The sequence below is a fragment of the Anser anser genome (assembly GCF_964211835.1).
Source record: "Anser anser genome assembly, chromosome: 1".
In the NCBI taxonomy this organism is placed as follows: Eukaryota; Metazoa; Chordata; class Aves; order Anseriformes; family Anatidae; genus Anser; species Anser anser.
The window spans coordinates 41,610,323-41,635,650 of NC_139720.1; the positions used below are offsets into that span (position 1 = coordinate 41,610,323).

Consider the following 25,328-nt stretch of genomic DNA (forward strand, 5'->3'; position numbering starts at 1 on the left):
TGTATCCCTGCTTGACTATCCCTTCAACAGAGTGTAAGTGGTTTAAAGCATACAGGGTCTGGGGCTAGCAGAAAAAAAGCAACAATCAAGAAGGTGAATTCTCTAGAAATGCTAAAACTAGAAGAAGAGTTGAGCATGCTGTTGAAGAAACTGTGAATTTAGATCAGGGGACTGGTGAGCTTTCCCCTTCTTCAGAGTCAGATTGCAGTTCAGTTGCTGATATAAGAGGAACTGGATGTTTCACCCACTTTTTCCTGTGAAAATACTGTTTTTAGGCACTTAAATTGTCCATTTCTGACCATTCAAGTTGTTTTACAACCATGGTATAAATTTTGTTTGAAAATTCAGCTACATGTGAAAATGAGACTCGAGAAAATAATACAGCATTAAAATTTATTGTCCTTTGAATAACTTCACCTTTAGAACAAGTGTTTGAAAATTAGCAGGAAAGTGGTCTTTCCATCAGAGACATGTCTCTCACCATTCTACAGAAACCTGTCCAGTTTGAACCCCTTTGTAAGCCCCAACTGCACAGCAGAGTGCCTTCAGTGTTGACAGCTAAAAGTCAGGGCAAGAGTTAGGCTGAGAGTTTTCATCTTCCATGAGGAAACTCACTTCCAAATTTGCTCAAGTTATTGGATTTTGGAAAATCACATTTGCATAGATGCTTCAAGGATGTCTTGAATTTTAGCAGCTCTGCTTTCTGAAGACTCAGTCTCTCCAGAACAACTCCCATCTCGATGGGCTGGCAGCCAGGCCGTGCGTTCCCTGCGAGAGAAGAGGGCACAGTAATGAGGGGCATAGAAATGAACACTTGTGCCTAAAATGCATGATATGCACAGTGTTAAGACCATATCATGAGCAATTGAGATAAAACGTATAGTTGAGGAAGGTGCTTCGTTAACCGAGCATCATCCAACAAGTTCACCAAATCTAATGAGTTCACGTAAGACTATGCCTAGGTATGAAAAGCCACAGTAAGATGGACAGGAAACCTTGTGCCATTTTCTAATTCAGGAGTGCTGGCTTTTGTCTTGTTCTTTTAACATATTTATATGTGTATATGTGTGTGTGTGTGTAACTGCACGTGAAGAGGGGATCAATATACATGATTTGCTTCCAGTGAGGTTTATGACCTTTTGGGGATCTTTCCTTGAGTTTAAGGAAAGAGATGTGGGTCTTGCAGCTGTCTAGGAGAAGAGAGGGTGATAAGACATGCCAATATGACCAAGAGAACTCTAGAATTAAGAAATTGTACTAGTATGCTAACAAAAATCATGAGTCTAATGCAACTAGGTTTTTGTTTGTTTGTTTGTTTTTTCTTTTTTTTTAATCTTTTTTTCCTATGTGAAACACAATTTATTTTTCCTCTTTCCCTTCCACACCACCCATGCAGCAGCCTTGTGCGTTTGTCCGTACCTGGTATCACAACAAGATTGGAAGTCATTTATCAGGTCAGGTGCCCTGCTGTGAGGAGATGTCCCTGCCACACAGCCCTGCACTAGCAGCCAGCTCCTCCATCAGCCGTCTGAAAGCAGGGGTGCTTCTGCCTCAGGGCCAGATGTGTCCTTGGAAATAACATGGTCATACTAGCAGAAGATGACTCCAGTATCACACTGAAGAATGGACAGTACCTTCATTTGGGAAATACAGCCACTAGCCACTGATATTTGTCACAATAGTATTTCAGAGAACTCAGATAACAAGCCTCAGCCACTCATTTATGGAAAAAAACATCTCCTCTGAAAGAGCCAGTGGTGCAGAAAGGAGGAGGTTGTCAAAGCCTGGAAAGTGGACAGTGCTTACCAGACTGCTGCACTTCAATGGAAGAGGGGTAAGGCAATCCAAACGACAAGCGGGTGATCTGAAATGGCCTATCCAGCAACCAGTGCAACCCCTGGTTTTCATTCTCCTGATGGAGTCAGGAATTTTCTGTTCCTGGGAAAGATGCCTTCGTTTGTTGTTTGGAGTTCAGGCTTTTTCCTGAGGTGTGTTCAGGGTGTTACATCTCCTGAGCATGCTGTGCCCATGGTTTTATGATGCATGTAGTGTTTCAGCTCAGGCTTTCTCCTCCTGCTGTGCACGAAATCCCCTGGGGATGTGGTCCTGAGCTCCCATTCAGGTGCCTGTGGCTCTGTAGAGGGACAACACAGAGTCTCCCTTAAGGTTCAATAGCTAGATGTCAAAGTCCTAAGCTTTAATAGAGTATCTTTTTTTTTTTTTTTTTTTTTCCACGTATCAAAGGTTTCTGTTTAGACATACAAATATCTGATGCTTGTGACACCAGATTACAGCACTTCCCTTGCAGATTGAAGAAAGGGTTTTGCATTTTATTTGACCCCACAAAATACAGAGTCTGCAGCATGGCTCAGTTACCATTTTGAGAGAAATATTCATGTTAGAACTTTTAAATACCGCTGTCACAATAAACTTTTGCTTTTAATACAGCATACTTTTTGGATGAAGTACTCTTTTGCTACCGCTTGACTCCAGAGTCTTATAAACAGTTTTTTTTTGCCTGAGATGGGGATTTAGCATACAAAAGGTGCTAATGTATTGGGCTCAAAATGCTGTATAAATCTTTATGGTTGGTAGGAGACTCCTTTAGTCTTTGTGACAAGGTCACATCACATGCAGTGATGTAATTTTGAAAGGACTGAAAGTACCCAGTCCTCAGGGATAATATATTAGTTTGTCTTTGTGAGGTTTTAATTGTTTTGTCATTCCACTTACATGAGCGTATGGTAGCTAAGATAATTGATCTCATTCAAACACACAAGCCAAGATGCTGCAATTTCAAACTAGCATGTATCACTGCAGTTATCTTAAATATCATCAAAATAAATTTATTTTTAATTTCATGTAAGTGACACCAACACGCTTCTTTCTATCTCATATAGAGAAAAACCAAAAGGTAACTAATATATATACATTTTTTTAATTTCCAAAATTTTGCAAATTAATTCATAGACAGCTTGAGGATACTTAAAACTACTTTTATACATTGTTAAATAATAAGCCATGGAGTTTTACATATGAAAGGTATAACTATGCAGTTTATTCTAAAGCTGAGTATCACTTTTTAATTTTTTTCACTATCCTTTGTTAGTCATATTGCAATAAAAGGAAAAATAAAGAATTAATGAATATTTTCTCTACAAAACTGCAAAAATCATTGTAGAAAATTCTTGCTAATAAATAAATTGCCTCCAGATACTTTCTTTGATGTGGAATATGTCTTCTGGAGGACTAGAGGCCTGGTTACTGTTGCACTGTCAGTACTGTTCAGGCTCCTAAAACTGCTTGAGGCATAAGATGGAGTGGTGGAGTCTAAGAAACAGTGAAATACGCTATCCAGGAGAAAAGTGCATTTGCAAAACTTTTTGGAAAAGCCAGCCATCACAGACCAGTTGTGGGTGAAAAGGGGGTGGTAGAGTTATGGGCACTGCTGCTGGTTTTGCTGCAGGGGGCAGAGTATGGCACTGAGAGCGTAGACCACTTGGGCTGTTCTCCGGACTGGGATAATGGCGATATCCCACACCGCAGTGAAAAACCTTCTGCTAACAAAACTATGGTTCTGGCAACGCGAGCTGCGTCTACGTTGGAAACCTCGGCTGGCACATCTCTACCCCATAAAAAATGCACCTCTCACCCAATTGACCTTTTGGGTAGAGGTCTTGCAGCAGAGATGCTGCCTGGATAACTCGCTGCCCTGTGCCTTCTAAGCACGGACAGAAATAATCTCAGAGATACGCAGTCCATGGGCAGGGTGACACCAAAAGGTGTCTGTCACCTGGCATCTTCCCTCACAGAACTACCTCTGCATTACTCAAACTGGGAGACAGTCAGCCGCCCTCTCGTCATGCACTTTAAGGAAAGATGGCCTTGAATGTCCCCTTATATTTTATAGTGTTTTGCAAACTATGATCAAATTGTTTTGTGTTTTATTCTGTGCAAGTTATGGCAGGATTTGGAAAACTGGTCTCTTGGACAGTGTGATAGTCCATTCCTGCCTTTTGTTTAGCCCTTTTAAATAACCTTTGTTATTTCTTAACACTAAGCTCTTGGTAGACGTCTAGCAGCTGGATTTTTTACGCCTCTTGTTTTCTTAAATAGAAATGGCTAGCTGAAATGCCAGGAATTATTTGGAATGGGGAAATACCACACAGCTCAGTGGGAGAGTTTTTTGTTTCTTTCTTTCTTTCCTTCTTTTTTTTTTTAAATTTTTTTTTTCCTCCTGCATCCAAACACGGCTCCATTGGCTGATTCCCCCACCTCCAGCCCCGCTAACAATTTAGGCTCTGCTGGAAAGTACGGTTTCAGCCGCAGCTACGCTGAGCAGCGGTGCTGAATATCTGTGCAAAAATAAAGAGCTGTGAGGCCTAACTGGCTGATAGTCTGTAAAAGGAAGCTTTTTCAAGACCAACAGGTATCATGGGGGCCGCTAGCTGCAAACCATCTTCCTTAAACCTACCGCTTGCAACGTGTTCTCCTTCCTCTAGCTCTTACAGGAAAATAGGAGAGAGAAAAAATCCCAGTTTTTATTCTGGAGGAGGAATCCTCTTCTGTCCCTCCTTATCTTGCCTGCCATTCTCCTGCAACAGAGCAGGGCTCCTTCTCTTTAAGGAAACCACCTGATGATTTTTTTCTCATTTCCCCTTCTTGGGAGTTGGAGCACATAGGGTGTTGCCTGCGACGACAGAGCAATGAGGGGCCTGCACTGTGCTCTGCCAGCCGGCTGGTTCTCCAAGCTGAAATAACTTGGAAGTTGCGTCCCCCATCAGCACAAACTTGTGGAGGATGGGGGAAATGTGTGCCTTTGGGGGCTGAGCCAGACCCAGGGGTGGACCAGACACCGCAGGAGCGGGGAGAGGTACGTGACACACCAGTGGGACGGAGCTGGCCGGTGCGTGAGGGGTAAGGGTGGAGACTGAAGAAGCAGCAAGAGCTGCCAGGCTCCATCCATCGACCCGCTCCAAAGTCCACCTGTACCTGTGAGCGGCAGCTTTTGGCACAGCTCCGTACTTACCTGGGCTGACAGCCTTGAGGACGAAGAGGACTTCTTCAGGTCAGGCCCACTTGCTGGGACTGGTGAGGCTGGGGAGCGTTTCGCACTGTGAGTAAGGAGAAAAGGGAGGATGGCATGGTTCAGAACTCTTGGATTTTATTTTTATTTTTTGAGTCTTTTAATTGCCGTTAAAAATGTGGAGGGACGGGAAGTTTTCATCCCTGCCGATTATATATTCTTCCTCCCCATTTCTGCGTCCCGACCGCTTACAGCACCAGCTCCCCGGGGCAGGGGCTGCCTCTCCTTATCCCCACCCGTGCAGCCGAGCCCTACCGAGGCCTTCGGATCCTGCGGTTCCCCACACGCACACCCCGTTCCCAACGCCCAGAGCAGCGCACCCCAGCCACTCTCCCCGTCCCGTGCCACCCCCCCCCAAGGCAAACTTTGGCCGGCCCGGCACACCGGGGCGGCGGCGGGCGGCGGGGCAGCGGCGCACGGCCCCTTTAAATTCCAGCTGTGCGGCGGGGGGGGGGGCAGCACCGCTGGCGGCGCGGCGCGGGGCTGGGGCCGGGGCCGGCTGCCGGTGCGCGGCGGCGGGGGCGCGGAGGGGCGCGGAGCCCTGCGGAGCCCTGCGGAGCCCCGGGGAGCCCCGGGGAGCCCCTCGGAGCCGCTCGGAGCCCAGCGGAGCCCGGGGGGAGGCGGCGGCTGCTGCCGGCGCCGCGGTCCCTCGCGGAGGCGGCGAGGATGCGGGTGGCTTCTGCCTTCTTTTTTTGCCTCCTCGAGATGATTTCCATAGTAACCTGATCGAGCGGTGCAATTTCGGAAACTGGGGTGGCTTTATTATTATTTTTCCGCCTTTTTTTTTTTTTTTTATATTCTTCTCTCTCCCCCGTCACGTTTTTCTCCGCTTCTTCCTTCACCCCCCCCCACCCCGCGCCCCCCTCCGAGGAGTGACAGCCGGCAGGTAAGGTGCCCCTGCCCCGCGGGGGCATTTCTGCGCCGCCAACTTCCCCGGGCGGCAGCGGCGAGCAGCGGGGTCCTGCCCGGGGGGGCTGCAGCCCGGGGCCGGGGCCGGATCCCCGCCGGGGGGCGGCACGTCGGGGCGGGGTGCAGCGGGGCCGGCGAGCCCCCTCCCGGGGTTACCCCCGGGGGAGAGCGCCGAGCTCCTCTTACCCTCTTTGTTTGCTTGTTCCCGGAGAGGGTTTTATTCTTCCCTTTGTTTCTCCCTCCTTTTCTTCCCCCCCCCCCCCCCCCCCCCCCCCCCCATCCCTCCTCTGCGTGGTTTGTTTCCTTGCTCGTCTTTCCTTCCTCCTCCCTTTTGTGCGGGTGACAAATCGCACGCACTTTACCTTCAAACCTGCGGCGAGCGAGGACGCAGCCGCCCGGCTGCCCGCTCCCGGTGCGGCCGGCACCCGCCGCATCTCCGCTCCTCGCCTCCCCCCGGCCCCGGGGGGGGCTCCCGGGGCACCTCGGGGCGCCCAGGGGCCGGCCCTCGTCGCGGGGCAGCGGCCCACAGCAGCCCCCGGGGGGATGCACGTCGCGGAAACCTGTGGGCAGGTCAGTCTAGAAGCTTCTCCCCCCCCCCAAAACCTGCTCCTTGCCCACGCGCCTGGGCCCGTCCAGAGTTGAGGATGAGGGATGTGTTGTCTTGCCGCTGCCTTGGCCTTGGGTTGGCAACGGCACCGATGGTCCCATGGGTGCTGGGCTGCCACGCGGCTGCCCCACGGTCCCAGCCCCGCTCCTCTCTGCATCCTCTTGCCTCCAGACCCCAGCATTGCCCCCACCCGGGTGGGCTGCACGGGGCAGGCCCCACAGGTCTGGCTTTGATGGCTGGGGGCTTCTGCAGATTTCCATCATACCCAGTCGGTAGCACCATCGCTATTGCCAGGTGGTGGCTGTGCACCATCAGGTCTCTGCTGAAACTTACTTAGGGAGGGCTCGCTGCCTTCCCTGCCCCTCTGGGTTTCATCCCTAGATGGGCTTCCAGACCGTGACTCAGTTGGGGATGGGGAGGGGGAGTTTGTCATTTTTATATCGGTTTTTACTGAGCACAATGAATAGATGAGTCTGGTCATGGCTTTTTGTTTCTGTCATAAGTGATCAATAATCATCTGGTGGTAAGATGATCTTATTACAGAAAAAGCCAAAGTGCACACTGAAAACAGCTGAAATACAAGGTCAATAACTCATGTGTTATCAACGTTAAGCCTACTTTGCATATTAGAAGATGACGTATTCCTTTCAAAGTAAAGGCAACTTCGAGCTTTTGATGAGCATTATTTCTGATGTAAATAATGAGTGTTCGGTTAAGGCAGGAAACCATCCTTGTTTTGCAGAAGGTTGCCCATCCTAAAACACCCCCGGACCTTTTACTGTCTTCGTTTAGACAAGGTAGAGGAGGATTGCAGTGCTCTTAGGTGGGAATAGTTTTTGTAGCTGCCGGTACAGAGCTTGGTTTGTTCCTCGTGCCCAGCAACTGCTACAGGCTTTCCAGACACAAAAGAAAGGCGTAGTCTGTGGCCTGAAGAGCGTGCATGCTAAAAAGGCAGTCAGCTGGAGGGGAACGCCGATCAACAAACAGCTCCGCCGCCAACTAATAACTAGCCTCGCTCCGGGAGATGCGGCAGGCGAGAGGGACGAGCAATTCATGCTGGGGTGCTGGTGGCTCAGAGAGGACGGCTGTAAGCTGTTGGTCAAGCCTTCGGTAGCAGCGGGATGAGGAGCCAGAGCTGTGAGAGAGGGAACCCGGACAAGAGGAGGCACAGGGGCCAGGTGAGGCAACCTCTGCTGGAGAAGGAGCCAGGTACAGAGCTGGAGGGGGGGAAAACCAACGCGAAAAGAAAGCGGGGCAGATAACCAGCAGGGGAAGAGGTTATGCAGGGACTTGGAGGCTGACATAAAAAGCCTGAAGTAATGAGTTTAATCTACGAAATCTAGTTCTTAAATTGTGTGTGCCTGCCAATTAGCTAACCATTCTGCAAATCAGAATGGAATTCAGATCATATCTTGGTAAATGTATTGACTCTGAAGTGCTGCAAGGAAAAAAGAAATCTCTCTTCTTTCCCCTACTGTGGGCTTTAAATATGAACAAAAATCAGATCTGAGAATTGAGGAGCCTTTTAATATACTCACTTTCCTGAGTTTGCCTCCCATATAGCATATAGACTCCCACAGTTAAAATCAAAAACCCCTACGGTAATATGACCCCCGGGGGCCAAATTCAGAGCGGTTGTAGGGCATCTTCCCCAGTGAATGTTGCAGTGCATTGTGAGGAGGGGGTCAACATCAGTCACAGTGTGGGCTAGAGTGCAGGAGATGTGTGGCTGTTACCTTGCAGGGAGCATGCATCCCATACAAAACACAGCACAATAAGGGAAACTACAGCCCTCTCAGTCTCGTCTAGCAAATGCTTTGATGTTACATGTATGTAAGAAAGAGTTGCAGTATTACCCCTATATTAAAGAGAGTGCTCATGTATGTATTAGTTAATGTGTGCTGTAACAGTTTTCAAAATGGCTGAATGCTATTGATCCAATTAAAAATACTATAAGAGAATATCTGAAATTAGTTTAAATTCCAGCTTGAGATGACTGTAAAAATAATTTGAGCTGCATGTTGCTTGAGCAGCCAGCTGTAATAATTCTAAGAAATTGACCAAATCCTTCATAAAGCTATTGTTTCACCCAGATTGGACTGGTATGGACTTAGAAATACAGATGTAAATATTACTGCACAGGGTGCTGATCTTGGTGGCAGTTTCTGGCATTGATTCCTCTCTGCTTTTTCTGAGTCTGGGAATGTTTGCTTTAGATGGCTAGCATTAATGTGGTTTATACTACAGAGGATCAAAAATTCATTATGTTTGATTGCTTGTGCAGAGATGTAATAATACAGATTTTCTCTTTTTCTTAGAGAAGTGCTATCTACTTCATGATAAATTTTACAGCTAGCTTCCACATTGAGATGGATCAGGGTATATGGTTGGGACGTGTTTATTTTTAACAGGGACTTGTACCTATGCCTGTGCATCTTTTTATACTAGCTGCCTGTGGTATTGCCTGCACGTGTTCATGAAGCAATCTGCCTGAGAGCTGTTAAAATTTGCATGTACAGAACTGTTACGTCTATATGTAGATCAGTTACTACTGCAAGGATAAGTGTGTGCATGGAAAGTTGTTAACACAGAAGGATGCTGGCTTCTGAAAACTGCCCCATTACTTTAAGATAAACTTTCATGTAATGCATCAGGGAAACAAGCTAGTCAGGGGCAAAAATGCTACCATGTTTTTGATTGTGTCCTGCATCCAGGTTATGCTAGTCAGTATAATATACGTTTGCAAGGACCCAACACTATGCATGCCATTAAAATACTTAGGATTTTGTCAGTATAAAACCAGAGCCTTACCCAGATGTTCAGCATTTGCCTGACAGTTGTTGAAGGAAAAACTGTGGCAAAACTTCTCTGCAGAAACATTTTGCAGAAGTATGTAATGGTAAATCGCTGTATGCTTTAATTTTCATGTTCTACTCTTGAAAATGACTGCATGCAAAATAGCTCCTCTTTACTCAGTTTTTTTCCCCCTCTCCCATCTATATTTAGATTAATATCTATTTAATTGTGTGACAATAAGACATCTTACTTTTGTTAACCCAGGAAAGGCAGAAAGGATAATGGGTGTGGGAGCTGGTCTCTCTTAACTGCATATTGATGGACCAGAATTTGGCCTGGGGTCTGATCCCAAAGCATCCCCCAAGGCTTGCCAGTAGTGATGCCCTGCACTTCCAAGTCCTCTGGAGCTGGGCTATCATAAGGCCTCACTGAAACACTGCATAGGGTAAAAGCATTTAAAAAGCCAATCCTTCCTCTGACAGAACTCCTTGGTCCTCACCAGCTACTTGGACTGCTGATTGCTGTCTGCATGTGTGTCAGTTGTCCTGTGAGGAGCTCCATGTTGGATGGTACGAGCATCAACGTTCCTGTCTGTGTAACTATAGACGTGCAAGTCAGTAAAATGCACATAAAAGTGACTTCTTCCAGTGGGAATCATGAAGTAGATTCATCTGATCCTAAGGCCCAATGAGCTATAATTTTGTTAACTTCTGTGGAAGGAGATGTCCAGGTTTTTCAGGAATAGGTCAGTGAGCATCATTTACTAGAGTGACTGGTTTACAGTATTTGTATTTAAGTGGAGTCTAGAGACCTCAGCCAGGCTCAGGGCTCAGAGCAAATGTATTCCAGTTGGAGATGCTTCAGTCAGTAGGCCTACTTCAAATGGGACAGCAAGGTTCTTTCAGATTAATTCAACACATCACAACTGACCAGCCAATAGACAGGAGAAGAATGTGAGTAGGAAAAATAAGGTCATGTCATTATGTCTGCTGATCTGTTGGTGACTTTCCATCTCTAAACTTCATTTTTTAAAAAATAATAACTGTTGTTTGTTATACGGCAATGTAATAATCAGTGGTTGATTTACTTGTACGCATCGTATTTCAGCAGCGGGTACTTACCTGGGCTTTAAAACAGAAGTAGTCCCAGGAGGTGTTTGCAAGTTAGCCCACTCTTAATACTTTTAGATGAAAACACTGCAAACAATTGAGTAGTAACTGAAAGCCGGTAAAGTAATAGTGTTAGTAAAGAAAGTTAAGATTTATACTGAACCAGACAAACATTTGCGTAAAGTTGAAAAAAGCCTAAGGGCTATGAAAGATCATAAAAAAGAATGCTTGACTGAGAGCTTACAGAAATAGAAGCAGTTGTTTTCTCACCAGATTTTAATGAATCTTCTGTCAGTAACAGAAAACTTGAGATTTGTTGATTATTCAGAACCATGCTCGTAGAGAGATAAAAGTTAATAGTAGATGCCTTTTAAGTGGGATATCCTGCAGTGCTCTAAATAATTTGATTCTGAGGGAAAATAGATCAAATGTGTTTACATGTCATAAAAACAACATGAGATATTTTTCATATTAGATTTATTACATATATACCTTCTTCTTTGTGGAAAAATTAGATAAATGTGCCGCTTCTCTCTGTGCTATTGACATTTTCATTGGCAAGTTGATGGATGCTGTTTAAAACAAAATGGTTTGCTGAAGACTAGGAGAATCACTTGTTTTAGATTTGAGAAGAAATATCTTCAGCAAGGATTATGGGTTGATCTGTAAATTACACATTAATCAAGTTTACAGTTACAAATCTGAATTTATGGAGCAATTACCTTTTTCGGAAATAGTTGCTGTATCAAAGGATTCTGTTTTGCTCATCTTTGGCTATATTTCACAATGCTGTCAATTACTGTATACGGTGAAATGTTACTTGTTCTCAGGCATTAATGTAACATCTAGATATTTTGGCCAGTAGGCTCACTTCCACCTGGCTTTTAAATATAGGTCCATATCTTCCTCTGTTTTATATAGCATCAAGTCAGTTAGAACACTGATCCTAGATAACATGGCAATTTGGAAGAGGATGTTGAAACTAAAATTGTCTAATAGTTCATTATGATAAATTTTGTTTACTGTAGATGATCAGATTTTATAGTCTAACTCCAGCCGGACTATAAAACTCTCATCTTTGGTCTTTGGATGGACGTCTTAATGCATAGTTATTATGTCTTAAAAATTAGTAAAGCAGCGGGAAATGGATAAAATTGGAAATACTCACAATAACCTTGACAAACCAGCAGCTAAAAAGTGGTGAAGGAACAGCTGATGAGTTTTTAGAAGAACCTTAGAAGATACGGATTCCTATGATCTATTTAAGGGCACTGCAAATTCGTCACACTTCTGGAAGTAGCAAATCCAAATATCCTTAACAAGTCTTAACTTGTAACAGACAAAGCTGATTAGTCATCCAAACAGCCAAAAGAGTTAATATAAGAGTCAACATATCTTATTTTGGAATACACACTACAGAATTGCTTTAGTTATTTAAAAGCATATCAATATGCATAAGGCATTGAGTTACATCACAAGTTATTAAGCAATATAAAACTCCAGTAAAATCAGTATTATTTAATTTCAAAGCTTTATCTGCATATCACAAATACAAACTCCTGTAGTGCTCATATGTTTTGGGGCATGATTTCTTTAAGACACCTCTGAAAAAGAAGTAATAAGTAAATTAGACCATTATTTTGGAGGGTCTCGGAAGATTTTTTTCTTCTTTTGCTAACACTTTGTTTATGTAACCTGTTGCCCCTTCCCTTGAATATCAAAGCAGTCCTGTGGTTCTATGTCACTGTGATGCAGAGGTAATGAAGGCAAACCTTCACAGAGTGTCACAACATTCTCAATATTTTGGCAGTGCACTGGAGATAATTTCAGCAACGAGGCAAAGAAGCTCTGCATTGATAAGCAGGTTTCAAGTTGAACAGCTGGGCAGAAATAAACAGTGCCAAGTGGTCAGATACCAGTTTAAAACCACCCTGCTGAGATTTCTGTTGTTTTGCATAAAGACCACGAATGATTTCTAAATAAGAACAATAACTTTTTATGCATTTTCCTTCTTCCCTCTGCCCAAAAATCAAAGTAAAATATTTAATAAACTTTAGTTTTAACTCTGTTTCGGTCTTCTTTCAAGACCATCATTGCCTGTTTGATGCTCCATAGGTACATTGATGAGGTGTCAGCAGGGAATGATGGCAAGACAATCCAGTCACCCAAAGGGTCATGCTTTGATGATTCTCTGAAATGTCCAATATTCCCATTTACTGCCTGTATTTGGTGCAGATTCTTCCTCTTTTTCTTCTTAACTGAGAAAGTTCTGCAAATGGGTTACACAGAACATGATAATGAAGTGTTTTTCCCCCCTTTCTTGCTTTTGTCCAGCCAAAGGCTGTCTTTCCTAAAATGAGAAAAGAGAGAGGACAAATGGAAGAGAAGGCAGAAACCTTGTCAACAGATGTGAATGAAGTTGAAGCTAGGCCAATTAAATAAAGCTTGCCTGATTCCGAATACTAAAATGTTCCGTTGAATTTTTGATTTTTATTTTTTTACATTCCAACAGTGCTGAGAAGAGGATACCCTCATAGGATATAGGATGACTGGAACATTGGAAATCCAAAATATTTTCCTGGGGGGTTTTGTGGTTTGTTTGTTTTACTTTGTTTTGTTTGTTTAGAAGAAGCTGAGATAGAACAGGAAAATGATTTGTTTCTGGATAAAATTTTCATTTTGTTGTTTAAAGCCAAGCTTTTGGTTTCCTTGTCAAGAGCTAAAGATTGATAGTGCATCCCACTGGCATAGATATAATTTTATGGACATTGCTTCCACCTGAGTAATCTCACTTTTCTCACAGCACTCCTGCCAATATGAATAATCAACAGTGATCTTGACCATATTTCTTTGTGCTACATGACCTACCTCCAGCCTAACCTCTCTCTTACTCTAGTAAAGAGACCTGGGAGAGCTGTGCTCTATCACACAAATCACTAAGTGCTCCTTTTTGGCACATTTTGAACTGAAAATACATCTGTTTGGATGAACATTTTAGTTAGTTTTAATAAGTAGCTAAAACGATTTGAATGGAAGGACTTACGTAACTTTACTTACTATAAGTGGAATACACGAAATGCATATGCTCTTTGATTCAAGTTGTTTTCTATCACATTTTATTAATGAACAGATTAAGGCAAAATGACAGTCTGCATCTTTGTCACTCTTGGACTAGATTTTGCCGGTAAATGGTATAGCTTTATGGAAGTCTTGAATGTGATAGTGGTGCTAAAAAAGATGTAAGTGATAGTTTGAGCTTAACACAGATGCACAATTAGTTTAAAAGTCTGTGTACTGATGACATTTAAATCCACATTTTCCACAGTGCAGTTTAAATGATGCTCATGTCCTTGTGGTCATTTTGTTACGTCTCTGTAACTGCTCGTTTTCAAGAGTCAGTTTTGAAACACTGACTTTAACACTGAGTCAGTTTTGACTAAAGCTCTGTAATTTGTTTTTAAAAGGTTTGCTGCATTAGAAACCAAAACAATTTTCTTTTATTTACAGTAGCTTGGCTGCAGGATAATTTTCTGTGATCTCATCCATAGATGAGTCAATTAAGAACTCTTGCTACTTACTAACCTGTTCTCTTCCTATTCATTCAGTGTACTTTGATAGAAGATCAAGCTTGAACACATTTGATTTAAAATTTCTTTTTTTTTTTTTTTGGGGGGGGGGGTTGTGGGTGTAGGGGGGGAGTTTATAAATACCGCTTTTGTAAGAGATCTTTGTTGATCCATACCAATGCGTATCTTTTTCTTCTACAGCATATTGCAAATTGTTCATATTATTATGGGTAGAAGATGAAGCTCCTTAAGTGATCTTGTGGGCGTCAAGTAGCTAATTTAGGGACTTCTGACAGACTACCTGGGAAATCCTACAGAACACTGTCAGACTCTGACCGTTCTGGGAATTTCTTTGCTTTGCTTTTTCATTTCTTTTTTATTGTGTTCAACCTGTTTTAGGAAGGTAGGCAACCACACTGGATAAAACCTTGGCTGAGTGAAGGCTTGAATGTTGACTAGCAAAAAGTAGTTAACAGCTTTGAATTCATGTTTTATCAACCTCTTTCAGAGTCAATGCTCCATTGAAGGGAAAGAGCCAAATTAGTCTCTTGAAGCTATTGTCACTATTATCTGTTGCCACACTGAAGGAGAAAACACAAGGCTGATTTAGGTTTGACTGGCTGCATTCACAACTAAAAGGATTAACTACTACTGATTCTGCCAGGCATACTTCTATTCTGATTGCTTCTACTGAATTTATTACCATGGAATGTCTCATATGTGTTTTTTTTTTTTTTTAAGAGAAAGAAATATGGAGAAGTCTGTGGAAATAACAAAAATTACTGATCTTGAGGCCTTGGATTCTGTTAGGCATGTTACATTTCATAGAATCATAGAATCGTTAAGGTTGGAAAAGACCTCCAAGATCATCTGGTCCAACCATCAATTCATATTAGTTTCCAATTTTTATACTAGTCACCTGTGAACTGATCGCTGGTAGACTCCAGGGAGAATTAATTTATCCAGTCATTCCTTCAAAAGCTTGTTTTATGGTCACAGTCAGAGTAGGGTAAAATAAGCAAAAACTTTGGATTCCCCTTGCCTAGACTGGCAAGCCAGCTCTACGAGGCAGATGTAAGCCTATGTTTCTTAAGATATTTTTCCTATTTTATGCTACAGGCACCTGCTGTGTCAAAACATCATCCGCAAGATAGAGTAAAGGATGGAAAAAGCTGTCTCAGCGCAGGCTGGCATTTGGAGTCAGAATTACTTTGCTTTTCTCCTGCTGCGTATTTTTCATTGTTACCATTTAACCTGATTCTTTTCCTCCTGAAATCAGGTGTCTAAGTGGTTTGCTGACTGGAAACAAAGTGCACTGACATCACTAATACAGTATCTCTTACATAGTCCTTGGTCACTTTATTTCTGAATAAACCTGGAGTACTATGGTCAGCTCTGGGGCCCCCAGCACAAGAAGGGCATGGAGCTATTAGAGTGAGTCCAGAGGATGATCGGGGGCTGGAGCTCTTCTCCTATGAAGACAGGCTGAGGGAGTTGGGGTTGTTCAACCTGGAGAAGAGAAGACTCCAGGGAGACCTTATAGCAGCCTTTCAGTACCTAAAGGTGGCCTACAGGAAAGCTGGTGAGGGACTCTTTGTCAGGGAGTGTAGTGACAGGACAAAGGATAACAGCTTTAAGCTAAAAGAGGGTGGGTTTAGATTAGATGTTAGGAGGAAGTTCTTCACTCAAAGAGTGGTGAGGCACTGGCACAGGCTGCCCAGAGCAACTGTGGATGCCCCATCCCTGGAGGTGCTCAAGGCCAGGCTGGATGGGGCCTTGGGCAACCTGGTCTGGTGGGAGGTGTCCCTGCCCATGGCAGGGTGGTGGAACTGGGTGGTCTTTAAGGTCCCTTCCAACTCTAAGAATTCTGTGGTGCTATGAATGACTAGAGTGCTTCTGGCATTTCTTGTCCTATGTAGAAATACACTTCAGTCACTTATCTGTGGAAGTATCAACAGAATTAGTACCATATTTTCCTTGAAAAAAATCATAGTTTCTTTGAACTATGTTGTATATCATAATTTTTAAGCCAATAGAGTAAATATGTGTATTAGAAATAGAAATATTTGTCCCCATATGTCACATTCTGAAAAAAATTATTTTCCTGTATGCTAGCAGGTTTGTACATAGCCCTTTAATGTGAAACTTCTGAACAGTAAAGTAAGATCACTTTCCCTAGTTATTAAGGCTCACTGTAAGAGTTCACTAACATCAGTGATATATTTAAAGACCAGATTTAGACTAAGTGTGGGCCCATGAAATTCCCAAGTGTATAAACTTATAAGCACTTTTTAAAATGTTGTGTGTGATACTGCTACAGTCTGCTGTTGGAAGATCCACTCCTCCCTAACTTAACCAGCCTTTCCTCATGCTGATGAAAACTTCTCTTCAGCGCAGTAACTTCATGGCACATAATTCAATGATGTTAAAATAGGATAATTCATTCCTTTCCCTCTCACATTTTATTTCTTTCTATTAAATAAATTCCAGGCTCAGCAGTAACAAGGGAGTTGAGTTCGTGACCTGAATATAGCTGAGATTTACCTGCAGAATACTTGCATGTTGCTGCCATTTTCAAACTGCTACTCCTACCAGTAATATCACATTACTTTTTTCATGCAGAGATTTTGAGGCACTGAGTTCCAACCATCTTCATTTTATGATGATCAGTCAATGTGTGCAAGTCAAGTCCTGATTTATTCCAGCCATTAAGTGGCAAAGATTCTCGGGTATCTGGACTGCAAGCAATACATTACGCCAGAAGCAGACAACTTTTCTGATGCTCCAGCTTGCACCGGGATCTTCACACACTGGGAGCCACAGGACCAGTGTCTCCTTCTTTCCAGAGCATAGAGCAAATGTGGCAAGTTGAGTTTTTCTCAGGAGGGAGATGGAGGTAGCCTCCAGAGGTCTAACACACTGCCTTACAGACAGGAGTGGTCTTAGATAGATATGATGATGACCTCAACATTATCTCTTAGCTTAATTCCTTTCTCTTGCAGGATTTGAACTAGCTGGCAGTTTCTGTGTAGCTGCGGTGTGAGAGCTGCTCTTGAAGTAATGCCAAATGAAGCTTGGTGTTAGGCATGCAGGCTACTCATTACTGTTTCACTGTTGCACTGATGCATAGGATTTTCAATATATGTCATCAAATACTGTGTAGGTCAAGGTTAGCCTCTTTTTAAGGCACTTACTTAAAATGGATATACACTACTTCTGAATTTAGTATTGATAGATCCTCAAATTATTTTTCTGTAAATGTGTAGCGCTTTTTAAGAGACAGAGACAAACACACACACACACACAAAAGCGAGTAGCGGAAAGGTAAAAGGGGCCCTAGATTAGTTTATATATATTTTAACTACCTAACAGAAATTTCTGAAAGACTTGGTGTTTGTTTTAAAAAATATGAATGCTTGTGCCTAGCTGCACATGTGAATAATGGCTCATAGCTGTGCCCGTGCTGTTCTGGGGAGCAGACAAGGGACATTTCCAGCATTGTACTGCTTGGAGCTTTGTCCTTCTTCTGCCCAATCCTCCCATCCTTCTCATTCACAGCCCCTATGAGATTAAGTGGCTGATAGTGTTCCCTGACCCGTACCACTGCTTTCCACTTTGAGGGCCTGAAATAGATTTTTCTTGTTTCTGACAAGTGAAAATCCTGTCTGAGCCCTATGACCCATTGCCTGAAGCGTGGCAGAGAACAAGTAGCTGATATGGGGGCACTACAGTGTAGGGCAGCAGAGCACCAGAACACACAGCTTTCCTGCCACGCGTAGCAGAAGCATCTTCCACTGACCCCTCTAAAGACTTATGGAGTTGGCCACTGTAATCATAAACTGTACATCCTGCTGGACTAAAACCAGTACACATGCAGTGCCTTTGCTATGGGCCTTTACATCCAGAGCAACTCCATAATAGAACACATTTTAGCAATAAGGTTGATAGCTATTACTAGTACAGTGATTAAATAAGTCCAGAAGTGCTAAGGAAACATGTTCTGAACTAGCAAATTGTAGGCTCATCTGAGATCAAGAATATGACTTGTAACCAGAGAGTCTTCCTTAGCATGCTTGTATGGAAAACAGTCAGACAGTTGGATCCATTGATACCTACCTGCAAAAATGAAAGAAACTTGGTATAAGTTGCTATAGTTGAAGAGCAGGTATAAATTCATCTGTTTTACTTTGCTTGCTTTGCTTTTTTTTTTTTTTTCCCCATGTGAATATCATACAACAGCCATTTGATATGAGCTATTTTGTGCTGTTTTCACCCCCAACCATTTTTTTCTTACACCCCTTTAGATAGTAATTTTAATTAATTTCCCAGTTATTAAGAATATACCCACTCAGAAGAACGTGCTAAACAACGCAATTGTAAAGATTAATTGTTCAGATGTAATTAGAGCCATACTGTCTGCTCAAAAGCACTAGTGAATGTCTACAGTCGCATTATTTAAATCATTCGAATCTATGTTGGACTAATGCCATTATCTCTGAAATCTAAATCATAGTGCTTGATTATCCTCTTGCTTACAATATTTTTAACGTGACATGCATGTCTTCAAAGTACTAGTGAAGCTAGTCCTTTATCCCTTAAAAACAAAACAAAACAAAAAAACACCTAGGCAAACTTCAGAGGAGAAATGAAACAATTGCTTCTCTCTAGCGGTCATTCCCTTCAGACTTTGCAACAGAAGGCAAATCCTGTGTTCTGTGGAGCAGTTTGCTGAAGATTAAGTGCTAAATAATTACTACTTTTCAGTCGTGTGAATCAGTGGGACACAGGGCAAGGATAGTTGGGGGTTTGAAAGACATGGGGGAAGTAATGGTGTTAATGGAAAAGAAGTGGGTGGTAATCGTACGTTAAAGACCCTGGGATATTAACCTTTGACTTGCACATGTTGTTTATTTCATGCTTGATTAATAGTTTTAAAATTTAGGAGGAAAGGCACCTTTTGGCCTTTTAAACAATGCACACCTTCAGTGAAACACTTCTCTTTGTTTTGTTTGCTTATTGGAAAGAGGAAAATCGAATTTTATTATTCAGACTCACAGCCAGTTGATTACATTTATAGCAGTAGTTGATGGCCTCTTATTTGGAGCCTATGCAGCTTCATTTGGAGTGCTACACATGCTGCATTCATCCAGACGATTAACTGAATTCTCTGCATTAGGAGGGTGACCTTGGTGAACAAAATGTGTTTGGCTACGTGCGGTACAGGTTCTCCTTGATTTTGGTGGGGGGGGGTGTTTATTTTTTTATTTCATTTGTTTACTTTTTTTATTAATATCTCTGAGGTTTGTATGCTGACTTGTCCAAGTTCCCTTTTCTATTTTTGAATGAGTACTTACATGAGTATTAAGCAAAATTCTGCCTCTGCCTCAAGTGTAGGGTCCCCCTTGACTCCCAGTGGGAGCCATGAATGTGCTTGCAAGAGCGGGATTAGGCTTGTAAATAAATCTGTGGTCATGCATTGAGACAGGCTAGCTCTAGTATGAGACAAGTGGGCTGAATACTACTCTACTATTACTATATTTCACATTTTAAGTCACAGACTAGTAAATTGTCAAATTTGTATATGACCAAGCAGAATCAGTTTGATCAGTGCAATTTACATGGTGTGAATATGTGAATACATAAGACCCACAAAAACTCAAACTCTTTCTCTTCAGTGTGAATGAGGTATTATGGATCAGATTCTTTTAAGGCTGTTTAATATCTTCGGGTACCCGGTTCCCATCGAACTGTATAGGTCCCTTTTGTAGCTGGGCAATTCTAACCCTAAAGGTCTTAAAGGGAAACAGTCCCTCTTTGCCTCAGATTCTGAGTCCAAATTTCTATAAACAATGTAGCATAACAATATGCTTACTGTCTTTTTTATATATGTTTTCCCTTGCATTATAGGAGTGAAATGCCTTATACATATTCACCTACAAAGAGCTTTGAGTTGGAAAATCAGCATAATAAAATGTTGTTTAATTTTGTAGACTTTATTTGCATAGCATGCAGTTTTATATGCATAAACATTAGATATTCATATCTGTTATTTATGTAAATTTCTATGTCTGTTATAGATTTGCAATCCTTGCATATTTTCTATTGAAATTTGATTATGCTGTTTGTAAAACATAGACAAGAATTTAATGCCCATTCGTGGTGATGATGAAGCGTTTTCTTGCTTTTCAGAAGCACACAATCTTCTAATTTTATCAGAGGTGGAATTTAAATAGATATATCAAAAAAGCTAATGGAATGAGTGTATTTTTGTTTATTATGGAGCTTTGAGTAAACGGCATGTGACTGTGAAAAGAGCTGCAGTGTGTGGGCGTACTGGTGTTTGAACTGCTGATTGCTGCCAAAGGTTACTGGAGTGAAGACAAATGAATTCTTCAAGGCAATTAAAGGTAATGTAGTTGATGAAACAAAATCTGCAAATCTCTCACAGTTTCATATAACTTTAGATTTAGGTCAGCATGCCAGTGACATAAGAGCGTAGAAGGTGAAAGCCACTGCTGAAACTTCTGTACAGACGGTCTGCCGTGGTGTCTTTTGGGGAGGAAGGAGTACTGATAGGAGTGTTTAACATTAAAGCTCAGCACACTCCAATGGTTCCCCATTCAATTCTGAATACACTTTAAGGTCCTGATCCTACTGTTCTTAATGGACTGGGGCCTGTCTTAGACACTACCTTTCCATTTTCGGCCAGGATACACAGGTTTAATGAAGATGCTGCACTTATTATAGCCCTGTGTGAAGCAGGGATTTGGAGGCAGAGTGCTTCAAGCATGGATTGAGCAAGCAGCAAAGGTCAGAGTGAGCCTGGACCTGCTTACAGCATGCTGTGAAGACCAACGTTTTTCCCTATAAATCTTCCCTCAGCAGAGAGATCTAAATTAATTTAATTCTCATAGCAGGAAAGAAGTGGGAAGAGGAAAAGGGTGGAGTAGTAGGATAGAAGAGAACATGCGAATCAAAAAAATGCAGGGGAATGTAATAAGCATGTGTTCTGGAAAGAAGGCTGATCTAAAAAAAATAAAACTTCCTGCTATTAACTAAAATAATACAAATCCAAACAAGCTTAAAAATAGATATCTTTCATATTTTTCCATTAAAAAAAAAGGAAAGAAAACATCTTTGATTTAATCACTTTTGTTTGTTTATTTTACGATGAGACTTGTATGTTGTCTCAGGTTCAAATATCAGGTTTCTGCACTCTCACAAAAACAAGTGCAAGCCACTGGCTATTTCAAGGGCTGTCACTTAAGTTTGCTAGGAGCAGAGCGGTGTCTCTGCTACCAAAGGAAGATTGAAGGGGAAAAAACAGCTGCATACCAGAAGTCAGAATATCCTATGGGCAGAGACTGTTGGTGCTCTAAGCAGGTCAGCTCACCCAAACTCGTAATATATATGTTTTAATTCACTGTGCCACAACTAGAACACTTCATACTATGCTTCTACTATATATCTATCCATAGTCCAAAAAAGATCAGGTTAGGTAAACACATTTAGTGGGTAAAAGTCCATGTAAACAAATCTTTGCTATCTGTTTGCTTCTTTAGCCTCAAGTAATTCAGCAAAAGATAGTGGATGAAACTGCCCAAATTGCTTTGCTTCCAGTGCCAGATCAGTGGGACATGTGTCTTGAAGTCACTTTGAGCTTCTGAAATATTACCTATTTTCATGCTCAAAGAAACATGTTTACAGTGCAAATTTTGGGGGTTTTGGTGTGTTTTATTTTTTTCCCCTATAATTCAGCCCATTTTATTATAGATAACGCTGTGAAAAGCAGGTGTTTTTACTGCTGTACATTTGTGCAGTGTGTGTGTGCTTCTCCCATAATATAGGGGTTCAGAGCATCTAAAACATCTTTATGGTAAAAAAATATAATGTTTTGAGGGTTTCCAAAGCTATATTGAGATGGAAGGTCACAAGGTATTTATAATCTTTAAAATGAACCCATCTCTTTCTCATTTACTTCAAGGAATTTCTTTCTCTACTCACACAAATAAAGGCAGGGCCAGTACATCATACTACAAATATATCTCAAAGCAGAAGTTCACAAGATGTTTTTTATCCCCATCCTGCTCCATCCTTTCTGCCCATCACTCATCGTCCTTTCCGCACTGAGCACCAGCCACATCATCAGGATATGTGCTGCAGCTTTGCCCTCTGGTCGTCTGAAGGTCACAGAATGGTTTAGGTTGGAAAGGATCTCTGGGGATCACCGGCGAGCTCCAGGGCTGTGGTGCCAGAATGGTGCTATCATGGGAAGTGGGTTTTCCTGTTGCAGGCAGTCGCGCTGATTATGGGCAATGTAACAGCTTCCGAATGCAATCTTCCTAGAAACCCGCCAGGAAGGGTGTGTGAATCCTCTTGGCTGCCCTCTGGCAAGGCCCACTTTTGCCATTGGTTGTAGCTTTCTGTGTGGCAGTGGCAAAAGTGGGGGGAAGTCTGAAGAGAAATCAGTGGAGAAGTCTGAGGAAAATACTTTTTCCTTAAGGCATGCCAAACTACATTCTGGAAGCTATCATCTGTGCTAATTAATACCTGAAGCAAAGAGGTCACATCAGCTTCCCTCGGCACAGCACTTCTGTGTCCCAGGAAACCCTCTGTCCAAACTCTAGCAGGGCCACCAGAACGGCATGAAATGAACAGACTGGGCAGATGATGTGGAAAAGGGAAGGAAGTTTAGCTGGGAGGCAGGAGGAAAAAAGGGGAGCACCACATGCTCCCCTGTGCTGGCGGGGGAGAGAGTCTTTGTCACATCAGGAAAAGTGACAAAAAACTTGATGGAGTGAATGGTGTCTGTTTTTAGCAGAAAGGAAATACCTTCTGCATCTTTTGCACAAGAGAAGGAGAGCTACACATCTTTATTTCTGCTTAAAATGAGGGATTCGATCTGGCTATCCAATTCAGCCAAAACGCCTGCGGGAGTCACGGCTCTCTCTGGAGACGATGACTTGGAGACGTCACGCTCGTGTCCTTTCCACCAGGCCATTAATCACCCGGCAGCTGCAGCATGTCCTCCTGCAGGCTCTGGGGAACTCAGAGAGGGTGTGAGGAACCCGGGGAGAGCGGCAAGCTGGCACCCCGTGGGGCCTGGCCTTCACTGTGGGGTGCCCACTGCCAGGCCCCCCCAGCAGCGGGTGCCGGGGCAGCTCAGGGCGCGGATCCCCTGCCCGGCTGGGTTTCATACCCGAGGTGACAGCGATGGTTGTCTGCATCAAAGTTGTAATTTAGTTGCCATAACAACAGGGCGCATCCTTTGTAGTCTGGGCACTCCACGCCTGGTGTACAACGTTCGGCGGCTGCTTTAACAAGCTAAAATCGGCTTTTATTTCATTCTCGTAACATCTATTGTTTTGGATAGAGGAGGAACAGCAGCTTGCAGCCACTGTGCTTTATAACTTTTTTTTTTTTTTTTTTCCAGCTTGTCCTAAAACTCATGGGTGCAAGGGAAGGGGAAGTCCAGGTGGCATCATTTTGCATTCTTATTTTGAAAACTTAAAAACAAGTGCATAGCATATATATATATAAACAGAAAACACTTGCAAAAAAAATTAACATACCTGGTAGTTGAATGTCACAGTGAGTTTCATTTGGTGTTTTATTCATCATTAGCTATGGAAAATGTTACTGGAATTTTAACGGCACGGTGTTCCCATCATATGAAGTAACAGCAAGTTGGTCTGCTCTATCAATAATGTGACATAGACTATTAGTGTTGACCATTCCTCACTATAAACTTAAAAACAAATAAACAAACCAACAAAAACAATTGTACATCGGAAATTCGTGATCCGAAATAATGTAAACAAACAAAAAAGAGCCTTTTTTCCCCTCTATGCTCTCTTGTTCTGCTGACATTAAAGGGTCTAGGCCATGACACAAGGAAGTGCAAAAGAAGTTTTGTCTTTCCTACTGCTCGACTCATCCCTTAGCATTCAGGAGAACTTTCATGTGCACAGATCTTTATAAGTAAGTCCAAAACTATCGTCTTTATATCTGTTTACTACCTTGATATTTGGTAGTCACGCAAGGTAATTTCTAGGGACCTGATTTTCACCCTAACTCTCAAAAAGACCCAACTCCATTTAAGGTGACTCCAATCATGGCTTAATACCTTGTCCTAAAGTGATCTGAGGGTTATTGCACAGAAAGCCTAATAAAAGATTTATTTTTCAAAATAATGAGACTGACTGACACAATAATATTTTACTACACTTTCCTCAACTGGACAGGTAAAATACTTTCCTGTTGACACTTTTGAAGGACAGTTCTTGTTCAGGAATGATTTTATATGTAATGAGGAGCTGGAATAGCAATAGCAATCTTTGTAAGTCCTAATGAAAATCATAATCCAGTTGAATAAATCTGCTTCATAGAGTTAAATCACTGTAAATGCCACCTGCTCTGTCAAACCCATAGGCCAGTAGCTGCATAGTACTACCTCCCTGTCTAGATATATCGGAGTCAAGAAATTTTCACTCTCTCTATACATATTTCACCCACTTGTGATTCCTAACTCAAGCACTGGCATCAAGAATTTAACCACAGTCACTTGAGTGCAGATGGTCAGTGTATTTACAGTTCAGCTCAATCTGTACCCCCTCCAGCTGGTTTCGTAGTCCACCGGGGGTTTTCTGTGTGCCATTAAGTTAATCCTGGTTCAAATTATCCTAAAAAATAAGAATGCCCTCCAAATACTTTTTGAGGGAATTTTATGAATGACCCGCTTTGAGGAACCGCATAGATTTTATTCTTGTAATGCATTTCAGGTATTCAGTATTTTGTGACTTTCTGAAACAATAGTTTTAGTGTTTACATTCATGGTAGAATAGCAAAAGGATGCTTTCTATATCCTGTTGTACTTGTCAGATGCTGCCTTTATTATTAGCAGGGGGAATTGCACAATATAGTATTTGAAGCCATAACCAAAACAAGTATAAATTTTCCATAATGGGAAACTCTCTCTTTCTCCTATATGACCAAATTATAGTCTGTTAAAATCAATAGACAATAAAGTAACTGGGTTTTGAAGACTTCTCAAGTAGTTCTGCTGCCATAAACAGTCCAAAAATCAACTGCTCATTTATCCAAGTTCCCAAATGCTGACTCATCTTTCTTTCAATAAACATAACATTATCAGTTACACAGGAATATGCTTTCCAACAGTGAAACTATGCTATTATGAGGTGCTTGAGTGTTTTGAACACTGAATGAAATATAAGTACCAAGTCCTTGTTTTGTGG

At 42.3% G+C, this 25,328-nt stretch overlaps 1 long non-coding RNA gene across 3 annotated transcripts; it reads right to left on the bottom strand.

Moving 5' to 3' along the window:
- Positions 1–376: 376 nt before the first annotated feature.
- On the bottom strand, positions 377–14,135 carry LOC310884953. 3 transcript variants are annotated; one of them, XR_014574476.1, is made up of 4 exons: positions 6,358–14,135; positions 5,030–5,114; positions 1,420–2,134; positions 377–768 (listed from the first exon to the last, which is right to left on the bottom strand). It is a non-coding gene; the product is annotated as an uncharacterized lncRNA (long non-coding RNA). The 3 variants fall into 3 exon arrangements; XR_014574477.1 differs by lacking the exon at positions 6,358–14,135 and adding an exon at positions 6,182–6,233; XR_014574478.1 differs by lacking the exon at positions 6,358–14,135 and adding an exon at positions 5,342–5,548.
- Between the last annotated feature and the right edge of the window lie 11,193 nt (positions 14,136–25,328).